General features: G+C 42.9%; 1 pseudogene; it reads left to right on the forward strand.

Moving 5' to 3' along the window:
• Positions 1–716: 716 nt before the first annotated feature.
• On the forward strand, positions 717–22700 carry LOC110289220 (cytochrome c oxidase assembly protein COX11, mitochondrial-like; annotated as a pseudogene).
• The last annotated feature ends 514 nt before the right edge of the window (positions 22701–23214 follow it).

Consider the following 23214-nt stretch of genomic DNA (forward strand, 5'->3'; position numbering starts at 1 on the left):
TACACTTTCCCTTGGGAAAAACTTCTCTTCAGAATTTAAAATCCCTGCTGATAATTTTAAGTTACAAGGGGATACAGTGGAGTCAGACCTGTTAGCTCTTTTTTTTCAATTCTCAAGAAAATGAAATCTGCATGGGCAATGAAGAAAGAGGTTTGTTTGTTTGTTTGTTTGTTTGTTTGTTTGTTTAGAAAGGATAGGAGATTGGGGAGATGGCTCAGTAGGTAAGAGCCCTGGCTGTTCTTCCAGGGGATTGAGGTTTGATTCCCAACACACAAATGTCAGATCCTAACTGTCTATAACTCTAATTCCAGGGTCCTGATGCCCTCGTCGGGCCTCTGAGGGCACTGCATGCATGTGGTACACAGACATCAATGAAGACACAATACCAGTACATATGATGTGATTTTTTGAAATGTGGACAGTTGAAAAGATTATGCATAGCAAAGCATACTACTATATGCCTAACACACTGGAGATGAAGGCAGGAGAACGAGAATCTTGAATTAGTTCAGGTAAGCTACAGTGCAAGATTCTCTTATAGAAAAACAAACAAAAGTTTTATATGTCAAAGTAACTTTTGGGAATTTCATTTTCTTACATTCATTTTTTATTGTTATTTTTGAAAAGATTTTTCTTACTACCTTTATTCTCCATATGTGTGTGTTGCTGCATGCAAACCTGTGCTCCATATACACACAATGCCCATGGGAGACGACATGACTTGGTCCCCTGAAACTGGAGTTGCAGGTAATGGAGAGTTGCCAAGTAGGTGCTGGGTACTGAACTAGATTTTCTGCAAGGGCAACACTGAGCCATCTCTGCAGCCCCTGTTATCGCTTTCTAAAAGGGAAAAGTAATTTCACACCAATGACTATACTGTTTGACCATAAACTTTTCCCAGGCTCTTGTACTCCATCCCAAATGTCTGCTCTATTGAGAAGAAGAAATCAACAAAAATTGTCATTATAGCCTGGGAGTGGAGTTGCCTCTGGAATTGGTGAAAAAGTCTAACCCAGTGACTTCTCAAACTTTAACATGCTTAGAAGTCACCTGATAGTCTAAAGTCCCAAAACTGTCAGCAAGACCTTATAGCTCAAAAGAGTTCCCAGGTCACACAGGCTCAAGCCCCACCTGGAAGTGGCCAGTCTTCCTTGGAGACCACCTGGGGGCATGAAGGATCTTTTCCACCAGGAATTACCCTCAGCTCCATCCTATCACTGCCCATGGAGCACAACAGCTGGACCTTCATTTAAGATATTAGGACTGTTGTCATTCGTGGCTCACTTCATTTGCTGATTGTGTGTTGCTGTCTTCTAATAGAGAACAGACCCCCAAATTAGGGGATGGATTCAATGGTCACCATTTATGAGTGGAGTTAATAGACTACACTTTGTGACTTCCATGCAAATGCTCTTTGAGGGCAGGGGGTTTGGATTTCTTCTCAGCTGCATCCTTAGCAGCTAGAGAGAGTAGAGCCTTCCTGAACAACCAGAAATGGCTATGGGATGTGCCGAGTGTCTCCCTCACGGGTCAACTAGAGCCAGGGACAGAGCTTGGGTACCACAGGCGACTGCAAGGCCACTTACAATACTACTTAGCTGTAGGATTTGGTAGCACCCAAATCAGAGAGAATGTTTCTCATGAAGGGCCAAGTAGATAAGATAGAGCAGGGGACAAAGCAGAGTGCACACCATCAATATCCTGAGACACCCAAAGTTACAGGGCAATGTGGTAAGTTGTCAAATCAGAGAACTCAGAAACAAATATCAAAGCCAGGTTGCACAGGCAGGAATCCCAGACCAGAGATAAAGAGAAAGAGCAAGTTGGTAGATTACAGTTGGATGGGGTGAGGCTTGCTTTAATGTGCCTCCACAGCCAAGCTGGGGTGAGCAACTCAAAGTTACAGAGACCATGGGGCCTGGGCAGAATGGGATTTCTGTAGCTTCTTGCTCCCCAGAGCAGAACTTGGAAAAACTGTATGTGGAGATAGGAGAAAGAGGGCCATCTGCAAGGGGAGTGAGAATCTGGGTAAGCAGCCTGAAGTCAGGAATCAGTCTTTGTGCACTGTGGCCAAAGAACTGGCATATACCAGCCCAGTTTCACTGTCACCTCTCAGGCAGATTTCAAGACTGGAAAGAAGTCTGCTAAGTCATCACTGAAGGCAAGGGTGGTAGCACATATTTACAATCCCAGTCTTTAAAAGGGTCAAGGTTAAAGGTCATCCTCCACTAGATGTTGAGTTCAAAGCCAACCTGAGCTATGTGAACAATCCTGTCTCAAAACAATGTAACTAAAGGGGAAAGGCAGTATGAAAAGATTGTGGCAACTTTCTAACTCCCAGCTTGGCCTGAAGGATAAATAAATAAATAAAAGGTCTCAGGACACTCACAGACTCTGGCTAATCATCTGAGGACTCCTGCTTCCTTCTAGAATGAGCTCCCATGCCAGGAAACTGGCAAACACATTTCCCTCCAATGGAGCTGGCCATTCGCTATTGCCTTCTCTGATAGCCCCACAGCCTCCTGGCCACCATATCATCCTTAACAGCAGAAGTCCTTTATGTACAAGGTGTTTCCTGTACCAAAACAAAAGCCAACAACAAAAAGCTTTCTTTTTCTTGTTTTAATTTTCTGTTTTATTTTCCTGGATGCAAGCCAGGGCCATATATGCTAGGCTAGTGCTCCACAACTGAACTCCTCCCACCTCTACATTGTATCTCTTCTGGGCTTTCCAGTCTTTCACCCAGCTTCAGGAAAAGCCTAAGCACCATCAGCTCACTTGCTTTCCAAAGAGCTGGCCAAGGAGGAGCCAGGAGCCAAGGGAGGCAATAGGTCTGCAATGTATTTTCTAGGTATGTAAGTTTTCTGGCCCCTGATAAAATACCAGTCAGAAGCAAGGTATGGTTTGAGGGATCACAGGGTGTTATGGGAGATATGGTAACAGGAACTGCTCACTCCAAGAGCAGTGGGGCTGGTGGCACAGCTCGGTCACCTTTAGGTAGATGAGGACACAGAGAACTGTGCTGATTTGTAACTTTCAAGCCTTGGCTTTAGGATACTACTGCCAGCAAGGCTCAGCAACTTTCCAGAACAGCGCCATCAGCTGGAGACCTAGTGTTTAAACACACACGCCTGTAGAGACATTACACAGTGAGGCCATGGTTAGTCACTGATCTTCCAGCCTCCTCGTCCATAAAAAGAATATCTGCAAGAACACAGTACAGCTGTGGACATCAAGCTAGAAAATGTTGTAGAAGGGCTTTGTAAACTGTAAAGTGCAAGGACGAGCAGAGCGTGGCAGCGAATGCCTGTAATGGAAGCCTTTGGAAGGCTGAGACAGGATGGCAAGTTTTGTTAGGTATAGGTAGGTATCGTCCTTGTCATCATCTTTGCCATCATCATTGTCATTAGTATCATCTCCTTTTGCCTTAACTGTGGTGCCTCCAAATTTGTTACCAGATTGAATACTGTCATGGATTAGAATTAAGTTTGATTGCTAAGTATTGTGCCATTCCATATTGTAATGACTTAAACAGGAAAAAATGTATTCCATATGAAATCTCTTAGAGCAGTGGTCTTTGTGATTTGTCCTGAGTAATTGCCAGTTAAGGTCATCTCAGAGTCCAATGTAGCTATACTCCTACATAGTTATTCTACATTCAGACATCACATCATACTCCCTAAAATTCCCTAGAATTTTGTTCCTTCCTAGAAATATGTTTACATCCACTTGCCAAACATAACCACATTGGACTGCAGTGTGGAAGCTGGGAATTGTGGTGTTATTGTGAGAGACCATGGTCTCTCAAAACACAGGGGTCTGGTCCTGTTATTTGAAAAGGAGACAGGGGTCTATGTTGTAAGTGTCACTTCTCCATCCTCATCCTCATCTCCCTGTGAAGAGCAGCAGCTGACCTCCCCTAGCCCCAAAACCTTTCCTTTACCACTGACAGCAAATCACACTCCTGCTTCTCCAACTCTTCTTTCCCTATACACACCACATCTCAGCACAGGGCTGACCATAGCTTCTCTTCTCAGCCCCAACCTCTCCTCTCAGTCATGTCCCCAACTCCCAACCCAAAGAAGAATCTGTTGTCCTTCCTGAGTCAGGTCCTAAGAGGAATGAGTCCACTGAAGTGTAGGCACAGTCATCCAGGCAAGGCCTCATCAAATCCTGCTCAGGACCAGAGTGAGAGATGCAGCAGGTACAGGTGGGGCTTATGCATCAGACCTCTCTGAACCCCAGACTAGTTCAGTTTAGCACAGTAGAGCACTCGATATGGCCAGGTGCCCAGGAGTGCTGTGGAATAAATGAGTTCTCCTTACATTTCTGCATGATGCAGTGAGACATGTGGGGAACCAAAGAAAGAAAAAGACAAAAGCTATGAAGATGGGAAGGGAAGTACTGGGCAGAATTCAAGGTGGCTATGTTCAACATATATACACGTATAAAATGGTCAAAAAGAAATTCTTTGTAGAGAGGAGATTACTGCTAATAAATGTCTAGAAATTGGCCTTCTTGATCCTTGGATGGGAGAACCAGAGCCCCATATTTGGCACAGGACTTAAAGAAGTACACACTCATTTAATGTCATCCAACTCCTATTAATGTGGATGTCAGCCTCATGCACCAGTGCTTTTCCATGGAGGAAAGGCCCCCTGCAAGGATGGAATATACCAGAGAGTAGACAGAGTGTCCTAATGTCCAGGAAGAGTAGCTGTTGGGTGTGACCTACTAGAGTGGCACATGAGCTTAGCAATCATACCATTGTGATTTCCCACCATAAGTTTGTCCTGGGCTGCTTACGGACAAGTAAGCCATTTTATGTCTGTGTCACGTCCTGAATTAGAGCTCTGGAGATGCTGAGTAAGGTTCACACCTTTACCGCAGGCCCTGCCATTACCCCCTCTCTTCAGAACTAATAAAATGATTTCTGTTTCCATTTCTTCCATTAGGTACACAGGGCTGTGCACTCAAAAATGGAACAAGGAGCCCCCTGCTGGAGGCTCAGCAAAGTGATGACCATAGATTATTCAGGGCCTAGGTAGTTTGTAATGCACTTATTCTTGGATAAAACAGTAATGCTGGCTGGAAGTTTGTCTCCGAGGGTTTTCCAGTAGCTGATTTAACTGTAGTGTTTGAGGAATGTTGACTATATCCTGTGCCCTTAGTCAGTAGCACTGTAAAGTGTTAGCAGAGGACCTTTAGCACTGGCCAATTGCTGTACCCATGGTTCACTGAGCCTTTCTCATGTGCACCTGCCCAGTGTGTGCCTCCCTGGTGTGTACTTGTTCATTTGTATACCTGCTCCAGGACACACCAGCTGCTGGTGTCTGTGATCTATTAACGTGTGGAATTCTATCATTCCTGTGCAAAGAAATATACACAAAGGCCTTCATGTCTGTAGCAGCCTTTACTGAAAGAGGGTGAGATGACATTGGCTTATATAGTAAAAATGCAATGCTACAGCAGACATGTAAGACCTTTTAAGTAAATAAAAAGTGTAATTGATTCTACTGCTTGGGCTCTGGCCCCATAGGGAAGCCATTCCCAACTCTTTTTTTTTTTTTTTTTTTAAGATTTATTTATTATATGTAAGTACAGTGTAGCTGTCTTCAGACACTCCAGAAGAGGGCACCAGATCTCGTTGCGGATGGTTGTGAGCCACCATGTGGTTGCTGGGATTTGAACTCTGGACCTTCAGAAGAGCAGTCGGGTGCTCTGACCCACTGAGCCATCTCACCAGCCCCCATTCCCAACTCTTAAGAGTAGACAAAAAACAAAATGCAAAGCTTCATTGTGGGCCAACCTCCTCTTTTCCTCAGGGTCTCCTCTTGATGCCCGAAACACTTCCATCCACTTCTTCCCTCTACGACCTATAGTTCTCAACATGAAGTGCTGCCCCCTCAGCCTTCTGACATCTTTTTGCATGATCTTCACAAACTGACACCAATGTTGGGCCTCCGCAGCCCCCTCTGAGGGACCTTGATGGCTCTCCGTTCCTCTTCCCATAACCGACAGGTCACTTCCTTCTTCTTCCTCAGTCAAAAGGAAGCTCCTGGGGCTCTGCTCCTTGCTCCTTGGCATGTTCTCATTGTCTGAAGTGCTTCAGAAGTTAAGTATGACACAGCAAGTATACAAATGCATTACCAAACACAGTGACTTAGCTGGGCTCTCTAGGCCACACTTTCTTCTTTAAAATGAACTGGTAGGCTTGCCTGGAGTCCTAGCTTCTTGAAAAGCTGAGGCAAGGTTCACAGAAACCCAGAAGCTTAAGAACAGCACAGGCCAGATAGTGAGACCTGTTGTGCATGGGCCTGGTGCTATTTGTATATTGAGGCTAATTCATCTCTTCTGGGAGGTGTGGTGGACAATGAGTGATTCATACTCAGGGGATTTCTTGTGAACAAGTCTCCTAATGAATAAAGGAGCCAATCCCTGGGCTAGTTGGCAGGACTTCCTGGTTGGACAGGGGAAAAGAGGAAGCAGGAGAGAGTTAGGCTCCTTTTGGACATTGACAGCATGAGGGCAAGATGTAGCTACGAGTATCTCCTGGTTTCAATGGTGGATTGGTCAGGAGTTGCCAGCAGACGATTTAGATTTAATATGGCTTACAAGATTAGGATTTTAGAGCCAGGTGTGGTGGCACAGGCCTTTAATCCCAGCACTTGGGAGGCAGAGGCAGGCAAATTTGTGAGTTCGAGGCCAGCCTGGTGTACAGAATGAGTTCCAGGACAGCCAGGGCTACACAGAGAAACCCAAGGTTGTGTTGTGTTTTCTGTCACGTGGCGAATCATCCAGATTCAAGAGAGAGAGGTAGGACAGCAAAGTGTGGGTGTGCGCCAAGAACACCACAAAGGCCTTGGGGGATTTGAAGTATGGGGTCAGTGTGATAATGACCCACCAGAGGGAACCTAGCGAGCTTAGTGGAGAGATTGAAACAGGTCGGCCATTGTCCAAAAGTGCATGGCCAGCTAGACCACACGAACAGGGAGTTGCCAGCTCATGAACAGGAACATGGTGATTTGATTTTTATTATTTCACGCAACAGAAACTGCCATCATTGACACTGTCAGTTCCACAGAGATGAGCTATTATGGACTTTGTAAGGTGAGTTCTCCTGGGGTGGGTACAACGCAGCCAAGACCAAACAGTGGAGGTGCTTATGAGAGGAGGTACTTATTAGAGGTCTCTTAGAAAGTGAGCCATAGGTAGCCACTAGGGAATAGGAAGGACATTATTAGTCATGGAAGGCTATAGGCAGTCAGTGAGCCAGGAAGGCTAGGCTCAGGTGTATTGGAAGCAGGGAGGAACAGCAGAAACAGCTCCCCTTCCTACTGGCCAAGGTAGCACTCCACCAGTAGAGAGCCACCTAAGTTGCTTTCTTCTATGGCAACTCTTTGCACAATAGGCCTCTAAGTAAGTAAAGTCACTGAGGTCAGGTCAGAGGGGAAGCTTGTGCTCAACAACACTAGGACTCAACATCATTACCAACCTACAGCTTGTGTCACGGAAAAGGGTGTGTCTGCCATTTTCCTACAGCCAGGAGGCTCCCTCCATGCTACCTCCAGGGGCCTGTCTGGCCATGGACCCACACCAAGCTAGGGAGAAGGCTGGGGCTGTTTGGGAACTGCAAACAGAGGTTCCTATCTTCACAGGCAGACTCTTGCCACTGGCTCAGAGACTTACACCAGGCTTCTTGGTTTCCTCTGCTCTCCTTGAGAGCAGATTTCCTTGTATACTACAGTCATGCAGCCAGCCTGAGGTTAAATTGATCACAGTGGGGCTAGAGGGAAAAGTATGGTCAAAACATGGGTTTGTTTGCCCCAACTAGGATCAGTCAGACTCCTCTCATGTGCTCATCTAAAACATGATGGAGCTGTTGCCTATGGGATGAAAATACTTGCCCATCCTTTGCCAAGCTTGGGTACAAATCCTAGTGCCTAAAAATAAAGAAATAACATCAATAAATATTTCTCAACCTTCAAGAGAAATCTCTTCCCTGTCTTTCATGCTCTGATCTCTCCCATCTGTGGTGGCCAATTGTTGTGGGGACCTCCCAACCTTACTGCATAGCTCACTAGCCTCTCCCCTCTGTTCATGTCAGTTAATGCCAATGCATGTATTTTGGAACTGGAGGATGTGCTCAGCACTGTAAACCATTGCTCATAAATAGGGTTGATAACTTGGTACCTATTTTACAGGCAGGAAACTGAGGTACAGTGCAATGAAGTGTGTTGCCCTAAGGCTGTACACTGAGTTAGTGTGGTCTGACTCCAGAGTGCTGCTCACTTCTGCCCTGCACCACCACCTCTGCTGCCCTGCTCATGTCTGCTTTCCCACAGAACACCTCGTTCGAGCTGGGCACACACAAACCCTCCCAGGTTGGACCTTCCACCTCTGCTCCAGATTACTTGAAGCAGTGTAACCAACAGCACCAGCACCGGTTAGAGTGGAAGCAAAGGGACCCTTGGGTGTTGATCCCCAACATCTGGTGATGTTCTTGGCTGAGTCCCCTGGGCTCTCGGGTACATCCTTCTTCTCAGCTCTGCCAGTTCATTCAAACATTTCAGATCGTTTGAAAAATGCAAGGTACAATGGGATCATTGGCACCACAGGATCAGTCATTTCTCTCCTGGTGGTTGCTTGGTATTTTGGGTACTTCTAGGGGCTGTCACTGCAGGGCTCTAAGTCCCTGATAACCATACTTATTTCTTTCCTGATTTTCTCTTTATGTAAGCAGCTTTTAGATTGGGTATTGAACTCCAGGCTGCTTGGTTAATACCTCAAAAGTGTGTGAAATCCCCAGCAAGTCTTCTGCAAGGAAGCCTCTTGTGATGATAACCTACAGGCTAGACAAAGATGTGATGGGTGAATCTCTGGACAGGGAAGCCATGAGTGAAGCTCTTCATCAGACTGTTCCCTTGTGTATTACAGAAGCAGGTTCTTCACAGTGTGAATTAATGTGAACATAGGCTTTCAGGTAGGGGATCAATGGATAGGATTTGAGTAGTGGCCACTCTCATTGTAAACACCTTGCCAGGCTCTAATCTTTGTTATTTACCTCTCTTTGCTCCTGTTTTCCTGACTATAATAGAGATCTCATATAATGTTCTCCCCACCTCTCCTTTTTTCCTCCTCCTTGTCTTTGATGCCTTTTGATGTTATATAATTATCATATCCCCATCCTGTGACCCACCCTCCCCTATAGTTTGCCTCTGCCCTGGTTTATCCTTCTGCCTCACTGCACTTCTCTGAATCTGACACTGGTCTCTGTCTTTGTCATCCTGTCGCTGTGTCTCACCACTTGTGCTTTGTCCTTCTTCCCATCATGCTTCCTATTTCTATATAGCAACCCTTTCTCTTGCCCGCCTATACCATCTCTACCTCTCTCTAATCCCCTTCATCTCTATTTCCACCTCTCCTCACTGTTAATCTCTCCATTTGCCGCTGTCATCCATCTCTCCTGAGTCTGCTGAAGCTTTGCTCTTTCATACCCTTGAAATCTCCTTGCCTAGATTCTCTATGAGTTTAATCTTTCTCTCTTCTTACCAGACCTCTATCTTCCTCATCCTCTTTGTCTTTCTCTTTCTTCATTGCTTGGCTCACTTCTTAGCCGCTTTCCTTCCTTCCTTCCTTCATTTCTCCTCCTCTGGACTTTCTTATCAACCTGCAAAAGTTTCTTACTGACTTACCCTGTCTTTCCTTCCAACTTCTATAATTTCCTTTTACCTTGGTCAGTTTGGTGGAACACTTCGCAGCCCCACGGAGACCAGCCATTAGAGCCTGGTGATAGACTTTCAGGTGAACCCAGCATCCATGTTGATAGGCAGTGCCCAGGATTTTCTTCCTAGCCTCTACAAGAATTTTCTGCCTTTCCTCTTAGTTGGGAACAGTGGGGCCTTGTGGCCAGCAAGCACTGGCAGTCTGCAGCAGTTCTCCTGTCAGTGGCTATGTGGCATGGATTGGTGGGGAGGGGGCAGGCTTGCCCTTCAGCACTGCCTCACGTATTTTCCTGAAACTCGGTCTACTTTGTATAAATTTAGATTGGGAATGAAAAGCATGGGGTGATTCTTTTGTACTAACAAGATAAGTTATTAGCCATTTGGATTATGTCACAGTGAAGACAATGAAGTTTGTGTTCTTCAGGATTTTTAAGAATTTAAACGTAGACAACAATGGCGCCTAATCCCAGCCTTTGGGAGATGGCACCAGGAAAATAGTGCTTTCAAGGGAAGGAGACAGAGTAAAGAAACCATGATTCAAGGAAAGACACAACTTCTATAGGAACCAGAATCTAAATGCCTGGATTATGGTATACCCTATTTGAGTGAACTTGTTTCTTACAAGAAATATTTTCATAGCTTTCTTGGAAAACTAGACTCTTTACAATCATAATATCTTCATGTGTTTTTGCTACCCTGCATTACAATTCCAAAGAAACTGGCAAGTCTTTCTAATTGGTTTACTTGTGGAATAAATTTTAAAACCACAAAGAAATGTGTAGCTGAAGGAAGTACACAGTATTTCTCTCATGTTGAACACTAAGCAAATACTTAGTGAGTATATGTCAAAATGGGGGGAAAAACCCGAAAACAAACAGATGTGCACGTTTGGTAGCACCTCTAAATTCCTTTGTTCCTCAGTCTGGTGGGTAGAGTCTAAGTCAGCTGCTTGTTTTAAAAGTCTGCATCTAGATTTTGGCCTTGGTAGGAACTTGTTCTTTGAAAGCAGCGGGAAACTAATCTTTTGTCTTGCTTTCCATCACTGTCTGGCTATACATGCTTTTTCAGCAGAATATTTTCTTTGTTTACTTAATTACCTTCATCTTTTTAGCCACTGGATTTTTATAATATTTAATAGCCTTTTATAATTTATATCTCCTTCATTCATGTTGAGTGGTGCACCAGAAGCCAAATATTAGAGGACATGTTTAAGTTCCACTTGATATTGAGAACTGACAAAATGTGATTATCTTTCCTTAGAAAAACTGGATATTATACCCTGATACTATATCCTTGTTTTAACTTTATGACATTCATTTTTATATCTTAAGATCTTTGACTCATTTGGAGCTTGTAAAAATATTTGCTATAGATGAAACCACTAGATTGTCTTTTAGTTTAGAAGTTAGGATTGTTGACTTCTACACACTAGCTTTATAAAAATTAGGTCTAGTATTTTGACTTGTGTTGTTAGATGGGGCATCCTTAGTGGCTTTTGTTGGAAACTGATTTCTTGTTCCTTATATTCAGAAATTAGGTCAATGTCACCAGGGTGTCTGATCCATCTGTGTCTTCCTTTGTGAGCTGTTTCCTGAATCATCTCTTTGATGATTTCATTTACAGCTATTTAACCTCTGCATATGGTTGGGGCTTTTTACCCCTGCCTGGATTCCCAGGATGCAGGTGTTTTCTATAGAACAGGATAGAAACTTTAGTTTTCATTCCACAGAACAAAGTTTAAAAATCCTATTAGTCATAGACTAATGGTTTGTTTTTCACACTCTTGTGTCCTGGCTTCTGATTTCTCCAGCCATTCCTCCATATTCTTTCTCCATGTACCTGTCATGTGTTTGGCCCCCAGAAAGGGCAGTGTATCCTTGCATTTCCATGAATCTCACATCAAGTAGCTCACTCCGTTGGTGGAGAAACCCATGCAATCTGCTGCACTGTGGAACAGGTTAGCTAGGCCAATGAAAGGGAAAACTGTGGTGCTGCCTCTCAGTCCAGGGCACTGGGGGTGCATGGAACAGCAAGTAACAAGGGACATTATGGTTGGGAAATAGGTTAGTATAGTTCTAAACCTGCCTGATCTAGGCTTACAGCTTGTAAATAAAATACTGGGATACTGTGTCTTTTATATGGGCTACTAGAGTGTTTAATTCCTTACAGGCTCCCATGAACCTGAGATTAAGTCTCATGCTCTACTGTGTTTTTCTGCTGGTGCAATAACTTGGCTGATTTCATAGAGCATTGAGGCACTTAAATGAAAAGAGGTAGTGAGTAGTTTTTTAACTGTGTGCTATTGCAGTGTACTCAGAATATCTTTCTTTGGAATTACCTAGTGATAGTTTTGGGTCTTGCTTTACTGACAGTGTTGTTTGTAGAGTAGAGACACCACTGAAATTTTGTTTTAGGAATGTAGTATGCTTTTATTTTATTTATTTATTTATTTATTTATTTATTTATTTACTTATTATATGTAAGTACACTGTAGCTGTCTTCAGACACTCCAGAAGAAGGAGTCAGATCTGGTTATGGATGGTTGTGAGCCACCATGTGGTTGCTGGGATTTGAACTCGGGACCTTTGGAAGAGCACTGAGCAATCTCACCAGCTCCATAGTATGCTTTTAAATGAAGTAGAAAAGGTTGTATAAAAGCACACATTATCGTTTTGTTTTGTTTTGTTTTGTTTGTATGTTTTCGAGACGGGGTTTCTCTGTATAGCCCTGGCTGTCCTGGAACTCACTTTGTAGACCAGGCTGGCGTCGAACTCAGAAATCTGCCTGCTTCTGCCTCCCGAGTGCTGAGATTAAAGGCGTGTGCCACCACGCCCCAGCTCTGCACACATTATCTTTAACCTAATTGTATTATCCAAAGACAATGACAAATTTTACTTTAACATACTTCTCAATTATTAATGAACCTCTCTATGGTTCAGGTATCATGTAGCCAGTTGGCTCTCTAGGCCGGGTTGCAAATTTGGTTTGGATATTATAAATGTTGGTAAGCTGTTTTTCTGTTGAAACTAGAATTATGTTCTGTAAAGCAGTTACTACTGATTATAATTGAGCTCAAGTTTTTTAATTGAAGGTACAATTGTTTCATGGCAAGTAGAAAATAATGCTATTAGACTGTTTTTTAAAGTTTTTTTATTTTATTTTATTAGATATTTTCTTTATTTACATTTCAAATGCTGTTCTGAAAATTCCCTATACCCTCCCCCCACCCTGCTCCCCTACCCACCCACTCCCACTTCTTGGCCCTGGCATTCCCCTGTACTGGGACATATAAAGTTTGCAAGACATAGGGGCCTCTCTTTCCGACTAGGCCATCTTCTGCTACATATGCAGCTAGAGAAACGAGCTCTGGCAGTACTGGTTAGTTCACATTGTTGTTCCACCTATAGGGTTGCAGATCCCTTCAGCTCCTTGGGTGCTTTCTCTGGTTTCTCCATTGGGGGCCCTGTGATCCATCCAATAGCTAACTGTGAGCATCCACTTCTGTGTTTGCCAGGCACCAGCATAGCCTCACAAGAGACAGCTATATCAGGGTCCCTTCAGCAAAATCTTGCTGGTATATGCAATAGTGTCTGGGTTTGGTGGCTGATTATGTGATAGATCCCCAGGTGGTGTAGTCTCTGCATGGTCCATCCTTTCGTCTTAGCTCCAAACTTTGTCTCTGTAACTCCTTCCATGGGTATTTTGCTCCCTATTTTCAGGAAGAATGAAGTATCCACACATTGGTCTTCCTTCTTCTTGATTTTCTTGTGTTTTGCAAATTGCATCTTGGGTATTCTAAGTTTCTGGGGTAATATCCACTTATCAGTGAATGAATATCTAGTGACTTCTTTTGTGATTGGGTTACCTCACTAAGGATGATATCCTTCAGATCCATCCATTTGTCCAAGAATTTCATAAATTCATTGTTTTTAATAGCTGTGTAGTACTCCATTGTGTAAATGTACCACATTTTCTGTACCCATTCCTCTGTTGAGGGACATCTGGGTTCTTTCCAGCTTCTGGCTTATTATAAATAGGGCTGCTATGAACATAGTGGAGCATGTGTTCTTATTACCAGTTGGAACATCTTCTGGGTATATGCCCAGGAGAGGTATTTGTGGATCTTCCAGTAGTATTATGTCCAATTTTCTGAGGAACCGCCAGACTGACTTCCAGAGTGGTTGTATAAACTTGCAATCCCACCAGCAATGGAGGAGTGTTCCTCTTTCTCCACATCCTCGCCAGCATCTGCTGTCACCTGAATTTTTGATCTTAGCCATTCTGACTGGTGTCAGGTGGAATCTCAAGGTTGTTTTGATTTGCATTTTCCTGATGATTAAGGATGTTGAACATTTTTTCAGGTGCTTCTCAGCTATTCGACATTCCTCAGTTGAGAATTCTTTGTTTAGCTCTGTACCCCATTTTTAATGGGGTTATTTGAATTTCTGGAGTCCAGCTTCTTGAGCTCTTTGTATATATTGGATATTTGTCCCCTATCAGATTTAGGGTTGGTAAAATCCTTTCCCAATCTGTTGGTGGCCTCTTTGTCTTATTGACAGTGTCTTTTGCCTTACAAAAGCTTTGCAATTTTATGAGGTCCCATTTGTCATTTCTTGATCTTACAACACAAGCCATTGCTGTTAAGTTTAGGAATTTTTCCCCTGTGCTCATATCTTTGAGGTTTTTCCCTACTTTCTCCTCTATAAATTTCAGTGTCTCTGGTCTTATGTGGAGGTCTTTGATCCACTTAGACTTGAGCTTTGTATTAGGAGATAGGAATGGATCAATTCACATTCGTCTACATGATAACTGCCAGTTGTGCCAGCACCGTTTGTTGAACATGCTGTCATTTTTCCACTGGATGGCTTTAGCTCCCTTGTCAAAGATTAAGTGACCATAGGTGTGTGGATTCATTTCCGGGTCTTCAATTCTATTCCATTGACCTGTCTGTCTGTCACTGTACCAGTACCATGTAGTGTTTATCACAATTGCTTTGTAGTACAGCTTGAGGTCAGGCATGGTGATTCCACAAGAGGTTCTTTTATTGTTGAGCATAGTTTTTGCTATCCTAGGTTTTTTGTTATTCCAAAATGAATTTGCAAATTGCCCTTTCTCACTCAGTGAAGAATTGATTTGGAATTTTGATGGTGATTGCATTGAATCTGTAGATTGCTTTTGGCAGGACATCCATTTTGACGATATTAATCCTGCCAATCCATGAGCATGGGAGATCTTTCCATTTTCTGAGATATTCTTCAATTTCTTTCTTCAGAGACTTGATGTTCTTATCACATAGATCTTTCACTTCCTTAGAGTCATACTGAAGTATTTTATCTTCTTTGTGACTATTGTGAAGGGTTTTGTTTCCTAATTTCTTCCTCAGTCCGTTTATCCTTTGTGTAGAGAAAGGCCATTGATTTATTTGAGTTAATTTTATATCCCGCTATCGCACTGAATCTATTTATCAGGTTTAGAAGTTCTCTGATGGAATTTTTAGTGTTACTTATATATATATATATATATATATATATATATATATATATATATTATCATATCATCTGCAAATAGTGGTATTTTGACTTCTTCCTTTCCAATTTGTTTCTCCTTGACCTCCGTTTGTTGTCGAATTGTTCTGGTTAGGATTTCAAGTCCTATATTGAACAGGTAGGGAGAAAGTGGACAGCCTTGTCTAGTCCCTGATTTTAGTGGGATTGCTTCAAGTTTCTCTCCATTTAGTTTCATGTTGGCTACTAGTTGGCTGTATATTGCTTTTATTATATTTAGGTATGGGCCTTGAATTCCTGATCTTTCCAAGACTTTTATCATGAAGGGGTGTTGGGTTTTGTCAAATGCTTTCTCAGCATCTAACGAGATGATCATGTGGTTTTTGTCTTTGAGTTTGTTTATATACTGGAGTACGTTGATGGATTTCCATATATTAAACCAACCCTGAATCCCTGGGATGAAACCTACTTGGTCAGGATGGATGATTGCTTTGACGTGTTCTTGGATTCGGTTAGCGAGAATTTTATTGAGGATTTTTGCATCGATATTCCTAAGGGAAATTGGTCTGAAGTTCTCTTCCTTTGTTGAATCTTTGTGTGGTTTAGGTATCAGAGTAATTGTGGCTTCATAGAATGAATTGGGTAGAGTACCTTCTGTTTCTATTTTGTGGAATAATTTGAGGAGAGTTGGAATTAGGTCTTCTTTGAAGATCTGATAGAACTCTGCACTAAACCTATCTGGTTGTGGGCTTTTTTTGGTTGGGGGACTATTGATGACTACTTCTATTTCTCTAGGGGAAATGGAACTGTTAAGATCCTTCTCTCCTCCTCTTTCCTCTCCCTCTCTCCTTCTCTCCCTCTCTCCTTCTCTCCTCCTTCACTCCTTCTCTCCTTATCTCCTCCTTTTCTCATTCCCTCCTTCTCTCCTTCTCTGGTCCTTCTCTAGTCCTTCTCTACTTCTCTTCTTCTCTCCTTCTTTCTTTCTCCCCTCCTTCTCTCCTTTATTTTCAAAATTTGAGATTTAAATGTCAAGAATTTAATAAATGCTTTATAGTATCTTAAAAGGATCTACTTATTGGCTTATAGATTGATCCTAAAACAGCTACCTTATTGGGAAAGGGAAAAACAGGTTCTCTCCACAGAACGCTGCAGAAGCATATTAATTTGTGTGACAAGCAGGCAGGTAAGTTGACTCAGTGTCCTGATTGAAATGACTAAAAAACTAAATTAAATTCATGTTTTAGATCCATCCTTGATTGTTATTTGTCCAGTTTAGACTAGCTTCTAGCCTTTTAACTTTATGGCAATAGTTCATCAGAGACTGTATGTACTGACTTAGTAAAATTAGTCATTTAATAGAGTCATAATGATTTTTCTCTTTTCTTCAGTGTGACCAGTCATTCTAACTCAGTCTTAGACTGGTCTAATTATTCAGTCCAATGTTAGAGATTCCTATATTCTAAATTATCTAGCAAAGTTAATTCAGAGCACACCCCCCACTTCCCCTAGATCCCTAACATCAGAAGGATTGCTGGCCTTACAGCTAGTGGAAAAAGCTATTGAAGAGCAATTTGTCACTTATATAGATTACTCCTTGCCGTTGCATCTGTTAATTTTTAATACGACTCATGTGCCTATGGAACTGCTATAGCAAAAAATTTCCTATAATGTGGATACACTCAAAGATTTCTCCTAAATGGAATATTTTGCCATATCACAAAGCAGTGGCACAGATGATGATCACTGGAAGAAGGCAGACATTAACTTATTTCAGCAAAGAGCCAGATATCATTGTTCAGACTTTTAAGGGAACTATAGACAGCACTATCCCCAAGATAGGTTGATAAAATTTTTAAATGTACATGATGTGATATTTCCTAAAATGACTTCCTTACAGCCTTTATATAGTGCTCTATTGATTTTTACTGATGGCTCCTCTAAAGGGCGAGCTAGATATCTTATTTATAATCAACAAGTTATCATAGAGACTCCTGGCCTTTCGGCTCAGTTAGCCGAATTAACAGCAGTACAAAAGATCTTTTAGTCTGTACATGAGGCTTTTAATATCTTTACTGACAGTTTATATGTTGCACAATCAGTACCCTTATTTGAGACCTGTGGTACATTTAACTTCAATATGCCGTGAAGATCCCTTCTCTGCATACAGGAGAGGCTTCTAAAAACGTAATTGATCATTGCCTGCAAGCCTTTAATGCCATGGGATTGCCTAAACGTATTAAGACAGATAACGGGCCATCCTATTGTAGTAAAAATTTTATTTCATTCGGTAAGGAATTCGGTATCAAACATAAAACTAGAATTCCTTATAACCCCATGGGACAAAGAATAGTTGAACATGCTCATCACACCTTAAAGAATTGGCTTTTTAAGACAGAACAGGGGCAGCTATATCCCCCAAGGTCACCAAAGGATCATCTTGCCTTTACTTTATTTGTTCTAAAATTTTTGCAAACTGATATTAAAGGTCAGTCTGCAGCGGATCGCCACTGGCATCCAGTTACTTCTAATTCTTATACATTGGTAAAATAGAAGGACCCGCTGACTAAGGAATAGAAGGGTCCAGATCCAGTTCTACTCTGGGGAAGGGGCTCAGTTTGTGTTTTTTCACGAATGAAGATGGAGCACAGTGGCTGCCAGAGAGATTAATTTGTCAGATGAACACAGATTCTGAATCTTCTCCTAAGTATCATTCTAAAGACTAAAATTCCTCTTTTGCTTAAAATTCAGCTTGGGGACTCAGGCTCCCAGGAAGCAGTTTTCCTGCTACTCTCTGAGCTAGCTCCCCGACAGGAGGCCTGAGACTATCCTTAGCTTTACAATTTGCAACTAAATAAAGTACCTGGACTTCCCCAAAAGAAGATCTGCTTTCCTACTTTCTCATTGTCTAGATCTTGTGTTTTTCAAGCAGGTTAATCAACATTCTCCAGCCAGACCAGTGGGCGTGCATCCCCTGCCCCCAAGAACACACAGGTGGCAACTGCTATCTTCATTCCAAAGACATTCCAGCACGTGGCCTTCAGTCTAAATTGAAATTTAGGTTTACCAAGAGGGCTAGAAAAGTAGATATTTCGAATAATAAAAGAGATTGGTTTTTATTTTGATAGACGGGCTTAGTCCCTTAGCTGACCTCTGGCTTTTCACCCTTGCTGTTAGTGCAAGGTCCCATTAGTTCCTCAGGCTGTGGGAATAACAGAGATGAGAAGGATGACTTCCACCTCCTATTTCAGCCACAAATCGTGGTGTTACTAATGACATAATTCTTGTCTAGGCCTTGCTGCTAAATCTGAGGTTGACAATTCTCCTTTAGGAGCTGCACAGTACTCAGAACTATGCATACTCGTTCGTGATCATACAAATACAGTAAGGGTATCGCTTGGTGCAGAGAATTACTGCAGGGGGAGGTCCAGCCTGAACATTTCCGAGTTCCCTGTGCAATATACCCGGTTTGTTAGAGGTTGGTATCTAATTCCAGCTAAAACCCCAAAATATCTAAGGCTCTGCCTCCCCTCCCCCAAAGGATACCAAGAGCCACAGGTGTGGGTCGTGTCTGCACCCACGGGAGAAATCGGGTCAATGTCCACCCAAGCCAAGGTTAAAAGCCCACTCATCTATGGATGAGAAAATCATTTGATCACCTCAGTTAAGCATGGCCTTATTAAACTTAATTATAGGGGGGCGGGGGGAGAAAGGTTGGAGACCATAGTGTTGGAAGGATAAGCCCTTCACAGCCTCCCACCCTAAAAAAGCCAATTGGCCTTGTACTACTGAGCCGGTCATACCCCTCCTCCCTGTTTCCCACCTGTCATCCAAAAATGCGGAGGGATATCAACTCAGTGTTATTCTTAATAAAGTGCATTTCAAATTTGTTCAGTCAAACTTCGCCAGGGTTCCAACGCCCTACTTAAAATTAAACTAGGAAGTTACCTATTCAGCACTAATTAGCATTATAAAGTCAGAGCCTACTGCTCAGGGCTTTTCTGTTATTTGTTTACTAGGATAGAAAGGGCAGTCTTATCCAGATACAGTTTTCTATAAGAATAGTTAGGAAGTCCTACGGAGACGGGCTTTCTCTTTAGTCCTAAGAATTCAGGCAGAACTATTGAGCATAGATAAATTTTTTGCCTCAGGCCAGCCTTTTTTTTTTTTTTTTAATTAACAACAGGGAGGAGATGTAGTCTCCCCTCCCCCAGACTGAAACCTGCTTGCTCAGGGGTGGAGCTTCCCACTCAATTGTTCTGCCATGCCCACTGCTGGAACCTGCCGCTTTGCTGTTCAGAGCCATATATGTGGTCACCCTGCTACTGGACCCTGAGATTATTTGGCGGGAATCGGGCCCCCTTCCCCTGCTTCATAACTGCATGCGGAACAGTAAAATTGAGCTTTGAACAGAATCTGTTTGACTTAGCTACCTTTCTTTCTCTCGTCGCCTAGCCCCTCTTCTCTTCCAGGTTTCCAAAATGCCTTTCCAGGCTAGAACCCAGGCTGTGATCTGCTGGCCGGACAGCAGTTCCCAAAGGTAACCTCTCTGGACAGTGGCCACTACTCACTTCACATGCAGCAGTACTGGAATGAGGCAGGCTTCCCTTCTGTTCTGTGGTCAATATCCTACATACAGAAACAGTGCATTCCTATTCTTGGATCTGTATACTGATTCTATTTCAGTCTTGCATGTGTTTGCTTTCGATGGGGGTCACGTAACTAAGGCTGACCTTGGACTTATTATGCAGCTGATGATGTCTTTGAACTTCTGGCCCTCCTGATGTTAACTCCCAAAGATATGAACTAGCATGCCAAATTTTTGCTATTTGAGAGTTTAAACTAGTTAGGCAAACACTCAAGTATAAAACTATGCATCCAGAGCCTCACAGGTGACAGGAAAATGGAGATACCTAAAATGATGGATTTGATTCTTTAGTCTTGGATTTGGCAGCAGTCATCATCATCATGTGATAAACTGAAGTACAACATCAGGAGAAAATAAGTTCTAACCAGCAGCAACAGACTACTGGTATCCCTCAACACATGTGGCAAAACATCTGAGTAGCAGCCTAGGCTTGGAACTGGACAAGGCTGTCTATTGTAGTAGCTCTGTACCAAAACTTGACAAATACATTCAGAGTCAATGTACTATGAGAGACATTAACTAAAAGTTTTAACAGTCCTTCCATATCCCAAGGAGTTCTACATGACTAATATAACAAAGAAAGTGGCTCTCATAAGCCAGCAGAGCCTGCTATTTTTCTCCTCCCCAAAGCTGCTCTGTGCCCTGACTATACTGACAGATGATGACACTAACAGCAAGAAATGTACCAGGCCTTGTACTTGAAAATGTTTGGAAAAGTATGTACTCAATTCAATGTTAACTGTCCTTCATTCAGTTAAGAAAAATGAGCCAAACAGTCCTGAGAGGAATGAAATCTATCTGTAAAATGCATGAGATGGTGGCTACCTAAAGTGCCATTTATTTCTAAATCACATTTTCTGTTGGAAAATAAGAGATGGGAAACAGCACTTCTGCTCTTATTCACTTCATCCCCAAGTGCAGAGAGCATGAAATTGTCCAGTGGTTATACATGACTGTAATCTCAACGTTTGGGGTGGGGTGGGGGTCTCAGAGGTAGGAGAATCAAGAGTTCAAGGTCATCTCTGCTTATAAAGCCAGTTGTCTGCGATACAAAAGAAGCTGACTCTGCAGTTCATGTCACATCACCAGCTCTGAGAAGTCACAGTCTTGGTCCACTCAACTTGCTGGGAATGGGGATCTCAGACAGATTTCCTGCTACTTTGGGCAAATAGAAAATGAGGAGTTCAGCTAGTCACAAACACATTTAAAGAATAAAAACATTTTCAGAACATCGTGAGATAGAGGTAATCTTTCCTGATTCTCTTAGTGCCTGGAGCTGCCAACTGTGGCATCCTGCACCTATAGGAACCAATTTACATTGTAGGCTTGAAACTTTTAAACAAACAAAACATAAAAAAGCAAGAAAACAATTGTTTAAACCAATAGGTCACCTCAGTTGTGAACAGTGTTAAGCATTAATATTATGAAAATACTTTAAACCTAAAAATTTTGAAGGTTGCTTTTTGGGGGTGGGGTGGTTATTGGAGGGCTCTGGTGTCTGGAATGGAGGTTTGTAACTTTGTGTGGCCAGGGCTGGAGTCAGCCCCGATGGTCAGGGAGGATTGTGGTGAATGCAGAGCTGGTTCTTAGGGCCGGGTGGAATGAGCTCGGAGGCGCGGGGCATGGACTGAGAAGCCTGGGGACACAGAAGCACCCAAACGCAGGCCAGAGTCCCAACGCCTGCGCAGCCATCAAGGTGGTTGAGAAGCAGCAACCCTTTCCAGTGCTCACAGGAGGACGAGTGGCGGTCGGAGGAACAAGATGGTGCTCACCTACGTGGCCGCAGCCCCCGTGGGCATGCTAGGGGCCTCCTATGCTGAGGTGCCCCTCTATAGGCTCTACTGCCAGACTACTGGACTTGAGGATCAGCAGTGGCCGGGCACTCATCGGACCAGATTGAAAACGGGGTGCCTGTTAAGGATCGATCAGTAAAGTCACCTTTAATGCTGACGTTCATGGCCGTCTCCAGTGCAACTTCAGACCTCAGCAAACAGAGATCTATGTGGTACCAGTAGAGACTGCACTGGCATTTTATAAAGTTAAGAATCCTACTGACATGGACCATCCAGAGACTACCCCACCCGGGGATCCATCCCATAATCAGCCACCGAACTCAGACACTATTGCATATGCCAGCAAGATTTTGCTGAAGGGACCCTGACATAGCTGTCTCTTGTGAGGCTATGCCAGTGCCTGGCAAATACAGAAGTGAATGCTCACCATCATCTATAGGGTGGAACACAGGGCCCCCAATGGAGGAGCTAGAGAAAGTACCCAAGGAGCTGAAGAGGTCTGCAACCCTATAGGTGGAACAACAATATGAACTAATCAGTACCCCCAGAGCTCATGTCTCTAGCTACATATGTAGCAGAAGATGGCCTAGTCCGCAATCATTGGGAAGAGAGGCCCCTTGGTCTCCCAAACTTTATATGCCCCAGTACAGGGGAATGCCAGGGTCAAGAAGTGGGAGTGGGTAAATAGGGGAGCAGGGGGGGGGTATAGGGAACTTTCAGGATAGCATTTGAAATGTAAATAAAGAAAATATCTTTTAAAACAAAGAATCCTACTGACAAACCAGTAATTTATACATATAATGTTGTGCCGTTTGTAGCTGGGCAGTATTTCAATAAAATACACTGCTTCTGTTTTGAAGAACAAAGGTTGAATCCTCAAGAAGAAGTGGATATGCCAGTGTTTTTCTACATTGACCCTGAATTTGCAGAAGATCCAAGAATGGCGAATGTCGATCCCATTATTCTTTCTTACACTTTTTTTTTTTTTGAAGCAAAGGAAGGGCACAAGTGTCCAGTTCCAAGCTATAATTAAAGTAGCTCCCAAGACCTGCTTCAGATTTGTGATGTTTGGAAAATCACATATGGTGCATTCTCAGAAATGTATTTTGAAACCTTGTATTTTTTTTCCCATTTGTTAATGTTTGGGATTTTTTTATTAGAATTTTCTTTATTTACATTTCAAATGTTATCTCCTTTCCTAGTTTTCCCTCTGAAAAATCCCCTATCCTGTCCTCCTTCCCCCTGTTTCCCAGCCCACCCTCTCTTGCTTCCTGGCCTAGGCGTTTCCCTATACTGGGGCATAGAACCTTCACAGGACTATGGGCCTCTCCTCCCATTGATTACCAATGAGGCCATCCTCTGCTACATATGTAGCTAGAGTCCCTCCCTGTGTTTTCTTTGATTGGTGATTTAGTCCCAGGGCTCTGGGGGTACTGGTTAGTTCATGTTGTAGTTGCTCCTATGGGGCTACAAACCCCTTCAGCTCCTTGGGTACTTTCTCTAACTCCTTCATTGGGGACCCTGTGCTCCGTATAATGGATGACTCT

The sequence above is a fragment of the Mus caroli genome, unplaced genomic scaffold, assembly GCF_978045245.1.
Source record: "Mus caroli unplaced genomic scaffold, Mus_caroli_1 scaffold_9, whole genome shotgun sequence".
In the NCBI taxonomy this organism is placed as follows: Eukaryota; Metazoa; Chordata; class Mammalia; order Rodentia; family Muridae; genus Mus; species Mus caroli.